The sequence below is a fragment of the Meriones unguiculatus genome, chromosome 2, assembly GCF_030254825.1.
Source record: "Meriones unguiculatus strain TT.TT164.6M chromosome 2, Bangor_MerUng_6.1, whole genome shotgun sequence".
Taxonomy (NCBI): Eukaryota; Metazoa; Chordata; class Mammalia; order Rodentia; family Muridae; genus Meriones; species Meriones unguiculatus.
This window is the reverse complement of record NC_083350.1, coordinates 108,553,075-108,568,078: the sequence shown is the minus strand read 5'-3', so window position 1 is coordinate 108,568,078 and position 15,004 is coordinate 108,553,075.

Sequence of the window (15,004 nt, the reverse complement as noted above, 5' to 3'; positions counted from 1 at the left end):
TAAACCACACAAAGACCCAACAAAAAAAGAGAACTTCAGACCTATCTCTCTTATGAATATTGATGCAAAAATACTCAACAAAATACTTGCAAACCAAATCCAAGAACACATAAAAGATATCATCCAACATGAGCAAGAAGGCTTCATTCCAGGTATGCAGGGGTGGATCAATTATATGGAAATCCATCAATGTAATCCACCATATAAACAAACTGAAGGAGAAAAACCATATGCTCATCTGCTTAGATGCTGAAAAAGCAGTTTAAAGTCTTACAGCGATCAGGGATACAAGGCACATAACTAAACATTGTAAAAACAATATACAGAAAACCTATAGACAACATCAAACTAAACTGAGAGAAACTCAAATCAATCCCACTGACATCAAGGATGAGGCAAAGCTGCCCACTCTCTTCATAGCTCTTCAACATAGTACTTGAAGTCCTAGCTAGAGAAAAAAAGACAAGTAAAGGTGATCAAGGGGATAAAAATTGGAAAGGAAGAAGTCAAAGTATCACTATTTGAAGATAATATGATTAGTACACATGAGTGACCCCAAAAATTCAAACACAGAACCTCTTCAGCTGATAAAAAACCATCAGCAAATGGCTGGATATCAAATTATCTCAAAAACATCAGTATTCCTCCTGTATACAAAAGTAAAAAGGACTGAGAAAGAAATTTGAGTAACAACACCCTTCACAATAGCCACAAATAACATAAAGTACCTTGGTGTGACTCTAACAAAGCAAGTGAAAGACATATTTGAAAAAATAAAAAATAATAAATAGCTGTAAAGGCCTGCTGCATCACACTGTTGTGAGACTCTAATCTTGCATATATACCACAGGCAAACCAAGGAGACCAACACCAGAAGGCCTGCTAACACTCCCGTGCCCGCCCATTCCTTCAGATGATTCATGGCTGCAGCAATCCATGTTGATAATCCTGTGGCTAGTCCTGCGTCCACTCCAGTAGAATTTACTGTGACAATGGCCACTCTCAGCTGCTCCATCGTAGTATCGAATTCTCCAGTCCAATTACCTAAAATATAGCTCGACAATTGTTTAGACAGATTTGCAGCACGGGAAAAATTCTCATGTTGTATGCTAGTGACACAAAGTCCAGCATACTTTCATTGACAGCCAGGCCTTTACAGCCATTGAAGCAGGACATTCTCCCCAAGCATGGTTGGATACCATAAAAAGCTAAAATGATATGCTCAGGATGCGAGGCTAAGCACTGCACTCAGGGTCAGCCACTTTGGACCCAGAGAAGAGCATGTCTGATTGCATGCGGGTTGATGCCCCAGGTCCCGCCTCTGAGAAAAAGGTATCAGACGGGTCTGATGCTCTTTGGGTGGATGACACCTAAATGAACATCTGTACAAAGTCCCAATTTATTTCTAATATCAGAGATCAGACCTCTACTCTTGCCTGATGCGTCTAAAAAAAGGGGGGGGGAACTGTAGAGAGCTGCGGAATGCTATGCCTTAAAGATGGAGCTGGTTTCCGCCTTCCACCTTCCCGATGGTGAGTGCTCTCTGTCACGAACAACTCCACATTTGGCTAAGGCCGAGGATCTGGCTTGCTTCCATGTATGTGGACCTATCTGCATTGCCCCTGTGGCACGCCTGGGTTGGCTACCCAGAGGCTATTTAAGCTGTGGGCTGGCTTTCCCCGGGGTCCGAGGATTGTTCAATGTTCCTGAATAAACTGCATTGAAAATAATAATAATAATAATAAATAAATAAATAAGTAAACTTCAAGTCTCTGAAGAAAGAAATTAAAGAAGGTATCAGAAGTTGGAAAGATCTCCCATGCTCATGGCTTGGCAGGATTATCATAGTGAAAATGGCCATCGTGCCAAAAGCAATCTTAAGATTTAATGCAATTCCCATCAAAATACCAACACAATTCTTTACAAAACTTGAAAGAATAATTCTGAATATCATATGGAAAAAACAAAAAATCAAGAATTGCTAAAACAATCCTGTACAACAACAGATCATCTGTAAGTATCGGCATACCTAATCTCAAGCTGTACTACAAAGCAATAGTAATAAAAACTGCATGGTACTGGCATAGAAACAGAATGTTGGATCAATGGAAGAGAATAGAAGACCCATATGTGAACACACACAACTACAGATACTTGATTTTTGACAAAGAAGCCAAAACCATACAATGGAAAAAAAGATAGCATCTTCAACAAATGGTGCTGCTCTAACTGGATGTCTATATGTAGAAAAGTGCAAATAGATTCATGTTTATCACCCTGCATGAAAACTAAAGTCCAAGTGGATCAAAACTTTCAACATAAAACCAGACATACTAAATCTGTTAGAAGAAAAAGTAGGGAAGAACCTTGAACTCATTGGCACAGGAGACTACTTCCTGAACAGAATACCAACAGCATAGGCACTAAGATCAACAATCAATAAATGGGACCTCATGAAACTGAAAAGCTTCTGTAAAGCAAAGGACACTGTTGTCAAAACGAAACAACGGCCTACAGACTGGGAAAGGATCTTCACCAACCCTATATCTGACAGAGGGTTGATATCTAGAATATATAAAGAAGTTAAGAAGTTAAAAAACAACCAATCAAGTAATCCAAATTTAAAAAATGGGGTATACCTTGCCAAGCCATAGAGGAGGACAATGCAGCCAGTCCTGATGAGACCTGTGGAGTTGTTCGTGACAGAGAGCACTCACCATCGGGAAGGTGGAAGGCGGAAACCAGCTCCATCTTTAAGGCATAGCATTCCGCAGCTCTCTACAGTTCCCCCCCTTTTTTTTAGATGCATCAGGCAAGAGTAGAGGTCTGATCTCTGATATTAGGGTCAGATGGAAGGGGACTTAGAAGGGGTAGGGAGGAGACAATGGAGGGAATGAAGGACGGAGCTACAGGTGGGATACAAAGCAAATAAACTGTAATTAACATAAAAAAATTTTAATTAAAAATAAACAAACAAAAATTAAATTATTTTCAAAAAAGAAAGATAGAAGACAAATGGGATGGACATTGGAATTAGGAGAAAACAAGAAACAAGACTGGTGCCTACCATAGAGGACCTCTGAAAGACTCTACCTAGCAGTGTATCAAAGCATATGCTGAGACTCATAACCAAACTTTAGGCAGAGTGCAGGGAATCATATGAAAGAAGGGGGAGTTAGTAAGACCTGGAGAGGACAGGAACTCCACAAGGACCAAATATATCTAGTTTGTCTTCTTAACAACAAAAATGTCTGTGTTAGGCATCTTCTCCTCTCATGCCTCTTCCCCCATCCACTGATACCTCCTCCCCTTCGATATGACCCTAGCGTATCAGGTCTCATCAGAACTGGCTGCATTGTCTTCCTCTGTGGCTTGGTAAGGCTGCCCTCCACCCTCATTGGGAAATGATCAAAGACTCAGCCACTGGGTTCATGTCAGAGACAGCCCCTGTTCCCCTTACTAGGAACCCACTTGCAGACTGAGCTGCCAAGAACTACATCTATGCAGGGGTTCTAGGTTATCACCATGCATGGTCCCTGTTTGGAGTATCATTCTCAGAAAAGACCGCTGTGCCCAGATTTTTTGATTCTGTTGCGCACCTTGTCAAGCTCCTGTCCCCTCCAGGTCTTTCTATCTCCTCCTTCTTTCCTAAGATTCCCTGCACTCTGCCCAAAGTATGGCTATGAGTCTCAGCATCTGCTTTAATACTCTGCTGGGTAGAGTCTTTCAGAGGCCCTATGTGATAAGCTCCTGTCTTGTTCCTTGTTTTCACCTTCTTCCGATGTCTATCCCATTTGCCTTTCTAAATGAGGATTGAGCATCTTACTTAGGGTCCTCCTTTATGCTTAGCTTCTTTAGGTTCTACTTCTACAGATTTTAGTATTATCATCCTTTTTTATAAGTCTAATATCCACTTATTAGTGAGTATATACCATGTGTGTCTTTCTGCTTCTGGGATACCTCACTCAAGATGCTCTTTTCTAGTTCCCACCATTTACCTGCAAATTTCATGATCTCCTTGTTTTTAATTGCTGAGTAATATTCCATTGTGTAAATGTACCAAAATTTTCTGAATGCTTTTTTATAAGAGAAAAATAAAAGCTTCAATTCTGCATGTAAAATGGTGCTCAAACAGCTCAGTCTATATCAAACACAATACATTACTTAACCTAATAATAAACGAATGACAAAAGGCACACTAAGGATTGTTGAAATATAACCAAGTTTGTAAAAGTGTGTCTCTGACTGGAAATAGAAAATCTGTATTGAACAGGCTATTTCAAGTAAAAGCAAAAGAAGCTTCAAATCATTTCCCAGACCTGCTGTGATGGATGCATTCACAGATGCTAGGCACAGGCACATTATATTTGATTTCAGAAGGTGTGCCATATGTACACCTGTCTTGATAAACGATCATATTTCATAATTATAAGACAATTCAAATCATCTGTCAGACATACCCATATGCCAAATAAGTCAAAATATGCAGTGTTCAAACCACAACTACTGAAAACTAATCTATACACCTGGGAAATCAAAGTTAATGATTTAGAAAATATTACTGACTTGTCATTTTATGCTTAAAATGGCAGCCTTGAGAACTAGTACAAGAAGTAACATTGTAGTAACAATAAAACTATTTACCATTAAAGAAAAACAGAAATCTAATACACTTTGAACAAAGAAACAAGTTAGCAATGAATACTTCTAGTAATTTAATTTAAGAATATTAGTTTTTGAGGTTAGAGAGATGAATCATTGGTTAAAAGTATTGACTGCTCTTCTAGAAGACCCAGGTTTAATTCTCAGCATCCACATGAAAGCTCACAGGCCATGGGAGGGGCTACAACAGGGATACAAAGTGAATACATTGTGAATAAACTAATTAACTAATTTAAAAAACATAAAGTGACAGCACTTGCTGGTGAGGTTGTGGAGAAAGGGGAACCCTCCTGGGAGTGTAAACATGGACAACCACTTTGGATATCAATCAGGCACTTTCTCAGGCAATTGGGAATAGTGTTACCTCAAGACCCAGATATACCACTCCTGGACATATACCTGAAAGATGTTCCACCATTCAACAAAGACATCATAGTGGCTTTATTCGTAGTAGCCAGAAAACAGAAATAACTCAGATGTCCCTCAACCAAAGAATGTATAAAGAAACTGTATATTTATACAATGAAATATTTTATTTTATACAATAAATATTTTATACAATAAAAGTATTTTATTTTATACAATAAAATACTACTAAGCTATTAAAAACAAGGGCATCATGAACTTTGCAGGCAAATGGATGGGTCTAGAAAAGAGGATCTTGAGCGAGCTAACCCTGACCTAGAAAAACATGGACACTATGTAGTCATTTATAAGCAGATATTAGCCATACAATACAGGATAACCATACTATAATTCACAGCCCTAAAAAAACTAAGTAACAAAGAGGACCCTAGGGAGGATGCTTAATTCTCATTCAGAAGGGCAAATAAACTAGGCACCAGAAGCAGTTGAAGAGAGGAAACAGGAGGGGAGCCTTCCATAGATGTCTATGAAAAACTCCACCCAGCATGGGATCAAAGCAGATACAGCCAAACTTTGGGCAGAGTAGAGAATAGTGGGGGGATAGAAGGACCCTGAGGATACACGAACTCCACAAAAAGACAACTAGAGCTAACAAATCTGGGTCCATTGAGGCCTTCGGAGACCTGTGCACCAACCAAGAATCATTCATGGAGACGACACAGGCCCCTTGTTCAGATGTAGCCACAGACAGCTCAGTCTCCATGTGGGTTCCTTAGTAAGGGGAGCAGGCACTATCTCTAACATGGAGTCTGTTGCCTGCTCCAGGCTACAGTGGAAAAGGATTCAGGCAGTCTGAAGACACTTGATAAAATAGGGTCAGTTGGTAAGGAAAGACATCTCCCCTTTTCTGAGGCCTATGGGAAAGTGATAGGGAAGAGGAGGGAAGGAGGAACAGACCAGGAGGAGACTAGAGTATGGTCTCAACCAGGGTGTAAAGTGATAAACTAATAAAAGACAAACAAAAATAATATCAATATTCATGTGCTAGTGAATCCAAACAATGAACAATTAAACATTGCTCCCATGGGAAAAAAAAAGTTAAAATGTGGGTTGGGGTGCCATAGACAAAAGAGATATGCAAGCACAGTCTCTGACCCAACACACAAGGAAGAAAATGCAGTGCAGCAGGCATTATACCTGTGATCATAGAACTTGAAATCTGGGATGGAAAATCATAAATTTAAAGACATCTTGAGCTTCATAAGGGGACACACAACTATCAACACTCAAAATAAGGAAGAAAAAAAAAACTAAAAGAACCAGAATAAACCCGATGTCAAAAATACTTAAGTGATGTATTTTATCACTCTAAACATGTATGACAAATTATAGTCATGACAATTCATGTTTAGAGAATGGGTTAAAATGGAAATTGTTACTCCCCCATCTAGTCACACATACTTTTTCAGGGGTAGAAGCTATGGAACCTGCTTTCTACTCTAAGTTCTAGGCCCATGTACACGACCAGGAGAATATTGGTTGAATGAGGAAGTTTTTTTTCTTGAATTATGATTTTACTTTATTTATTGTTAATGAGCTTATATAATCTATTAAAGAGACAATGTCTTTCACATATCCACTTCAAAGTTGTGTTAGTACTGTTTTATTACTGTTGTTGTTATTATTACTTTTACTATTTTACAATTTATTCACTCTGTTTCCCAGTTATAGCCCCTCACTCATCTCCTCCTGGTCTCATCTTCCCTTTCTCCTTATCCCACCTTCCCTAGTCCACTGATAGGAGAAGTCCTCCTCCCCTACTACCTGACCCTTGCATATCAGGTTTCATAAGGACTTCCTGGATCCTATTTCTCTGTGGCCTAATGAGGTCACCCCAGAGATCAAAGAGCAGGCAACAAAGTTCACATCAGAGACCGCCCTGACCCCTCATGGAGAATGAGCTGCTGATGGACTACATCCAAACAAGGGTCTAGGTCCTCTCCATGCATGGTCCTTGGTTAATGTATCAGTCTCTGCAGATCCCCTGGGCCCAGATATTTTTTTGGCTGTGTTGGTCTCCTTGTGAGGCTCCTGTTCCCTCCGGGTCTTTCTAACTCCCAGTTCTTCCATAAGACTCTCTGTAATCTGCCCAAAGTTTGGCTTTGAGTATCTGCATCTGGTTCCATCCCCTGATGGGTGACTCATTTAAAAGACATCTGTGGTAGGCTCCTGTCCTGTTCCCTTTCTTCCACTGCTTCTGGTGTCTATCTGTCTGCTCTTCTGAATGAGAATTGAGCATCTTTGCTATGGTCCTCCTTGTTGTTTAGCTTCTTTAGGTCTGTAGTTTTTAGTATGTTTATCCTATAGTACATGTCTAATATCCACTCAAAAGTGGGTTTATTGTTAAAGTTAAAAGAGATTTTTTTTAAAAAAAAAAGAGGCTTTTTCTCAGCCTTTTTGTTATTTTCTATTTCTATACTTTAGAAAGCTTGACCAACTGGCAAAAAGACTTCGAAAAAGCTGACTTAGAAACTATTCTTTTGACAGTTATCAAAAAGGAAACCACATCAACAATCACAAACTATAAGGTGAAAACAAAAACAACCTTCAGCTGTAAGTTTTGCAAGTGTCAAAACAAAACCTGTGAAACATAAGGCAGCACATTGCTTCCCCCTCTCCCCAGGAAATCCTAAGCTTGTTTCATATCAGAGGGTCGTGTGACCTTCCAATACTCTGTGTATCATAGAACTTCAATCCTCCCGGTAACTTAAGCTATAACACCACTGCACAGAGCACACCAAAGAACACTTTTAATATGTGGTCAATTGCTTAAGGAGAAAATATTTATTATTAATCATCTGTGAAATACAAATAAAAACTGCTTAGAGACATCATTTCACAAGTTAGAATGCTTGTTATAAAAGAGACGAGTGTGGTGCACCAGCCAACTTTGCTGGGTAAGTGTAGCTTCCTCCCCTCACTAAAGGAGCCCCATTTTGTAGCAAATGACTGTCACAGAAAATCACCGCTGGACGCAATGCTGCCAAGAACAGGTGATGGAATTCTCATTCCCAACAGATGCATTTATATCACAGCATCTATGGCTAAAGAAACAACACAGAAGAAGAGAAGCAAAATGATTGTGAGGAATCAGAGTCCCAAAAATCTGGGCCTAGGGGTCTTTTCTGAGACTGATACTCCAACAAGGGCCATTCATGGAGATAACCTAGAACTCCTGAACACTTGTAGCCCATGGCAGCTCAGTCTCCATGTGGGCTCCTAGTAAGGGGAACAGGGACTGTTCTCTGACATGAACTCAGTAGCTGGCTCTTTGATCACCTCCCCCTGAGGGGGGAGCAGCTTGACCAGGCCACAGAGGAAGAAAATGCAGCCAGTACTGAGGAGACCTGATAGGGTCAGATGGAAGGGGAGGAGGACCTCCCCTGTCAGTGGACTAGGGGAAGGGTATAGGGGAAGAAGAGGGAGGGAGGGCAGATACAAACTGAATAAATTGTAATAAATAAAAATAAGTAAATTAAACAAAAAAGAATCAGAGTCCTGGGAAGTCTTCTGTGAACCAGTCTCTCCAAAAGTGGCTATATAAACAAGGATGAAAATGGCAATATTAATGGCTATATTACCCTGGAAAGAGAAAATTTTTCTATGGTCTCACCTCTAGTCAAAGAAATTTAGGAAACTAATGGCTACTGAGAGAAGTAGAATTCACCTTGTCCAAGGACGAACCCCCTTAGTTGTGCAATACTGAGTAACTAGATTTTAAACTGTTTATATCACCAACAAAAATGTACTCATTAACTTGTATTTATATATATTTTTGCACAAATATATATGTGTAAATATACACGTGACTATAAAACATAATCAAAGAAAATAGCTATCAACTTGAGGATGGGTAGAGGCTATAGGAGACATTTGAGAGAGGACTAGAGGGAAAAAATGGAGGAAGTATAGTGATATATTTATACTAAAACATGTTAAAAATAAGGTTAAATTTAAAAAGATAAATGAAAGAAAACTGGTGAGAGTTTAAAGAAAGGGAAGTTCCTATGTATTGTTAGTATAAATTTAAATTAACGTACGTATTATGGAAAACACTACGGGCATGCCTCAAAATATTAAAAATGCAACTATTATATGATCCAGTGAGGCAACCACTACGTGTATATCCAAAAGTCAGGAAAACATTATCTGGAAGAGATATATGTGCTTCCATTTTAATTGAAGCGTTATTCCATGACAGTCAAAAATGGAATCTAACTAAATGTTTATTAATTGATGAATGACAAAGCAAACCTTTAAACACTGTGCATGATACAAATGCAGAATGCAGTAATGTTTGGTCCAAAATATGAAAATGAAAATTCTGTCATTTGCAACAACATGAAAGTGAAAGACTCGTTGACTGAAATAAACTATGTATATAAAGAAATTCATTGCACGATCTCACTCACATATGAAATGTCATGAATAAAATAGATATCCAACAACAGAGAGCAAAAGGACAGGAGGATGGGCAGAGGTCAAACAATTGTGAGCGAATTGCAGTTAACTGGAAAAGAGAAGCTCTATATTGCTATCATTGCACAGTAGGAGGACTAAGAATTTTAAGACTAAAGAATAATAACACTTCCTCAGTACTGGCAATGATAGACAAAAACACATTCTATATTTCCAATAGGCTTGGAAATAGAATTTTGGATATTCTTACCATACAGAAATAATAAGCATCTAAGGATAGAAATATGTTTGCCTAAATGTGGACATTATGCAAAGTATATATATACATTAGGACATCAATATTATCTTTTATATGCCTATGATTTTATGTCAATAAAAATAGTAAAATAAATTAATAGTAAATTATAGAACCTTTTCTCTATTCTATAACAGCAAATGTTCAGTTTTCTGAGAAAGTAGTTTTAGTTTTCTGAAAAAGTCATTTAATTAAAATATCTAAACTTAGGGAAAATTGTCCAGGAGAAGTCAACCTTTTTTTGTGGAGACAGATAGGATCTCACTCTGTTGTAGGTCAGGCTGGCTTTGAAATTCCCCTGCCTCTGCCTTCAGACTGAGGTGGTTAACAACATGGTGTCCCTAACAAAGACAACCTTCCTAATGCCTACTGCCTACTGCCTGAACTTTAATCTTCCCATGACCTACATTTATAGAGCTGGCACCTTCTGGTGACCCAAGCGCACACAGTGATTTCATGTTCTTGGGAAAGTTCAGCTGAGTTCTCTTTTGATGCATGTTCTCAAATTCCTAGCAGTCATCTGTTCTCTCCAGATTCTTAAAAAGCATCTTCATAACTTTATCATCTCCTCATTCTGTTCAGGATTTTTCCCAGTGATGCTCCCCTTTCTCCTCGGAGGACAAACCTCATTTCTGTTAGACATTGGTCTCACTCTCCATCAGTGAGAACCCATTTGCACTACTATAATCACATTGTGTGTGTTTTATTTAGCAAGGATCCCCAAATTCTCACAGTGTGCATTCCAAAGGAAAGGCATCCTGAATTCAAGGAGAAGTGAATGGCAGAGCAGAAAATGGCACCTTAAGTGGAGAATATCAATATAACTTAAGTATTGGGACTTCAGAGGCTGGAGCATCTTACTCAAAGGCACTTTACACTGACTAAGTCAGTGATTAGTTATAGTGACAAAAGAGAATTTAAAAAACATAAACTGTAACTTGTACAACCACTCTGGAAATCAATCTGGCGCTTTCTCAGACAACTAGGAATGGTGCTTCCTCAAGATCCAGCCATACCACTCCTAGGCATATATCCAAAAGAGGCTCAAGTACACAATAAGGACATTTGCTCAACCATGTTTGTAGCAGCTTTATTTGTAACAGTCAGAAGCTGGAAACAACCCAGATGCCCCTCAACTGAAGAATGGATGCAGAAATTGTGGTACATCTACACAATGGAGTATTACTCTGCAATGAAAAACAAGGAAATCATGAAATTTGCAGGTAAATGGTGGGACCTGGAAAGGATCATCCTGAGTGAGTTGTCCCAGAAGCAGAAAGACACACACGGTATATACTCATTCATATAGACATATAACATAGGATAAATCTACTAAAATCTTTACATCTAAAGAAACTAATCAAGAGAGAGGACCCTGACTAAAATGTTCAATCCCCATTGCAAAAGGCAAAGAGGATGGGCATCAGAAGATGAAGAAAACAGGAAACAAGCTAGGAACATGCCACAGAGGGCCTCTGAAAGGCTCTGCCCTGCAGACTATCAAAGCAGACGCTGAGACTTATGGCCAACTGTTGGGCAGAGTGCATGGAATCTTATGTAAGAAGTTGGAAATAGTAAGATCTGGAGAGGACAGGAACCTCACAAGGAGAGCAACAGAACCAGAAAATTTGATCACAGGGGTCTTCCCAGAGACTCATACTCCAACCACGGACCAGGCATGGAGATAACCTAGAACCCCTGCACAGATGTAACCCATGGCAATTCAGTGCCCAAGTGGGTTACATAGTAATGGGAAGAGGGACTGCCTCTGACATAAATTGATTGGCCTGCTCTTTGATCACCTTCCCCTGAGGGGAAAGCAGCCTTACCAGGCCACAGAGGATGACAATGCAGCCACTCCTGATGGGATCTGATAGACTAAGATCAGAAGGAAAGAGAGGAGGACCTCCCTTATCAGTGGACTTGGGGAGGGGCATGCGTGAAGAAAGGGGAGGGAGGGTTGGACCAGGAGGGGAGGAGGGAGGGGCTTATGGGGGGATACAAAGTGAATAAAGTGTAATTAATAAAATTAAATTAAATTAAAAAAACGTAAACTGTGCTAATATTTTGGAAAGGCTTTTATGTAGGACTGAGAGGTCTTTGTATAACTTAATGAGCGCTGAAATTTTTAAGAACTGGGGTCTTCATTTAAAATGAATCTAGAATAACCTTACATGAAAAAAATTGGAAAAGAAAGGCTAGTTATATATATATATAAAACTAGCCTTTCTTTTCCAATTTATATATATATATATATATATATATATATATATATATATATATAGTAGAATATGTTGAAATAATGAGAAGAAAACCAAAGAAACATCAGAAATGTCAGTTATGCTTCAGGTGCCAATTCTGACATTGAGGGAAAAGCAGAAACAAAAGCCAAGTAAAGTCTGGATGCAAATCCAAGCGATGGAGATAAATGTCTGTTTCCTGGGCAATGGTGGGCAAGATAGAAATGGAAGTCTCACCAGTGCTAAAATCGAGAATACAGATTGGGAGAGAAAAGATGGTTGTGTTTCTCTATTTCCCTATCTATTGCTGGTAAGTGGAAAACAAATAAAATAAAAATAACTATATGTGTAATCCAGTTTAAAGTTTGCTTGAATCCAAAATCTCTTGAACAAAATACATCCAGATGACTGGCCCTTGGCTTTCAGAAGAGGAATATATTTTATTAATCATGATAAAGGACGGATTCTAAATCTTGCAGGGAATACATTGTGCTGTGCTGCTCCTTTTCTCTTCCTCCTCCCATGGTTCAACACTGCACTCTGCCCTCCTAAACTTTGGTTGCCCACCTCTCTTCTGATAAGGAAAGCCCATGAATATTAAATCTCAGAGGCCATTCATACGGCGTAAACACTGGTGTTTGTAACAATCACCCTACCTCCTCAAATTCTGTTTGCAGCTGTTATTTGGCCCAAGTTACAGTGGTTTCCCAAGAAATTCTCATTAAGTAATCATCTCATCTACAATGGAGATGCTCTTCTGGAAAGATTCATATGGACTCTTAGGAAAACCAATCTTGAGACCTTTTCCCTTTTTAACCTCAATAGGCTACACTAATTCTTTCCCCTTAAAGTAACACACCAATTGTTTGCAAAGAGCCCCTGAAATCCTTCTCCTTTTGAACAACCACATAAAGACCTGTTCACATCTGATATGCACATTTGACTTCTACATCTGACATCTACACTGGCATCTCCATCTAACACTTAACATATTAGCTAACATGTTACCTTGGCTAACATCCTCTTCCTACAAACCTCTCATCTGGGCTAAAAAACACATAACAAAATATTTGAACACCTGGAAATTAGTGCATCCTCCTTTGTCTCTGAATTTTCTTCCTAGCATTCTCAGCTCAAGACTACCTGGAGAATGTGGTTGTATTCTACCAATTATAGGCAGGTTCTGGAATAATTGCTCCAACATAGATTGTTTATTTGCAAATATGGGAAACATAAAAATAACAGGATGTTTCTTTCCAGAACAGCTAACAGCTTAATTTATCATTATAAAAGCAAACTGCCAGCACTAACTTCAACCCCACAAAACCTTCCAGCATACTTGTTTATTCTCTTCTCATTTTCAGTGTTTTGGAGCTTTCTCTGTGCTCTTCTTCTGTAACCAAGCCTAATCTTCCCTAGGCCTACTGTTGCTTCAGGCAATCAGAGAAGATGATCTTGTATTCTGAAAGGCAGAATAAAAAGGCACATTAATAATTTTCAAGCCATTTCTCCTTTGCTCGTGTGCAGTTTAAACTTCTACAGAATTTAGGAAAGTAAGTCCCCTAGGTACTCTGGAGACATTTTTTTCATTTTCATTTGAATTTAAAGTCTAAGTAGTATTTTGTTCAGCCTCATATTATGATTGATAATCACTAATAGAGATTTGCCATAAGCCAGAAGGAGTTTTTACACCTTTAAACTCAAATACTTCTACACACACAAAAAAAAAACAAAAAACAAACAAACAAAAAAAAAAACATTTGGTTAGCTATAAAATGTGATAAGGTTTTAATAGATCCAATTGTAATTTTTAGATTCCATATGTCCCAAAACGCAACCTTACTTAATGATACTAATCATCCTATGGTTCCAGAACCAGTAAGAATCAATGAAGAAAAGAGACAAGCCAGTCCCCAACCTTAAGAACAAGGGAAAGCATCACCAGAAATAAATGAGTGAGTCAAAGCTCATAAGTCACATCTCACAGATACCCAGATCAAACAAAACACAGACCTAGAACCAGATACACAGAGTCAGAGCCAAAGAGCAGCAAGTAAGAATGCACTGAGCCTGTGGGAAATGTCCACACTGAAAGATGGACATGAAGGCTGAAAAGCACTACTGGGTATCTGGGTAAATTCACATGAGGAACCTATAAGAAAAAGGGGATTTAGGTTTGCAGTTCTGTCCACATTTGTTCTCCTCACAGGAACTACTGAAAAAAAAAAAAAAAAACTGGCCAGTGAACAGCTGAGTAAAATGGTTTCATTTTATATGTCCAAGGTTATTGCTTATATTTGTCTCTCAGAGTAACTGGAAATTCTGGACTCTGCAAGAGTCAGATTGAACTGAAGAGAAGAAAAAATAAGACCCAAACATGTAAAAAGCTAGAGGGACTACAAGTAGAGAGGATTATCAGAATGCCATAGTTTCAAATACAAATGTCTTTCACAGACTCAGATGTGTGAATACTTGGTCCCCAGTTGGCAGCACTATATGGGAAATTTAGAACTTGTTTATTACTGGGGGCTGGCTTTGAGGTTTTCAAGCCACAGGAAGTTCCCAAGTCTCCATCTCTGCATCCTGCTTACAGTTCAAGACCTAAGCTCTCAATTTCTAGTTCTAACCACATGCTTCCTTGTTGCCATGCTTTCTTGCCATGACAAGCTCTTATATATCATTCTGGATCAGAAAACCAAATACACCTTTTATTTTGTAAGTTATTTTGTTACTGTATTTTATCACAGCAATAGAAAAATAATGAGTACATATGGTGCCAATGTCTGAATTTGACAGTAAAAAGAAAATGTCAGCAAGTCCAAAAACACATACAGTGATGTCAGGTGATTACTTAAGATACTAAATAGAGCTTGTAGATTGGACACTGTCAGAAAATTATAGATACTTAAAAGATTGAATGCTATGCTAGGTGGAAAAAAATGAGTCTGAATCAATGTGTATC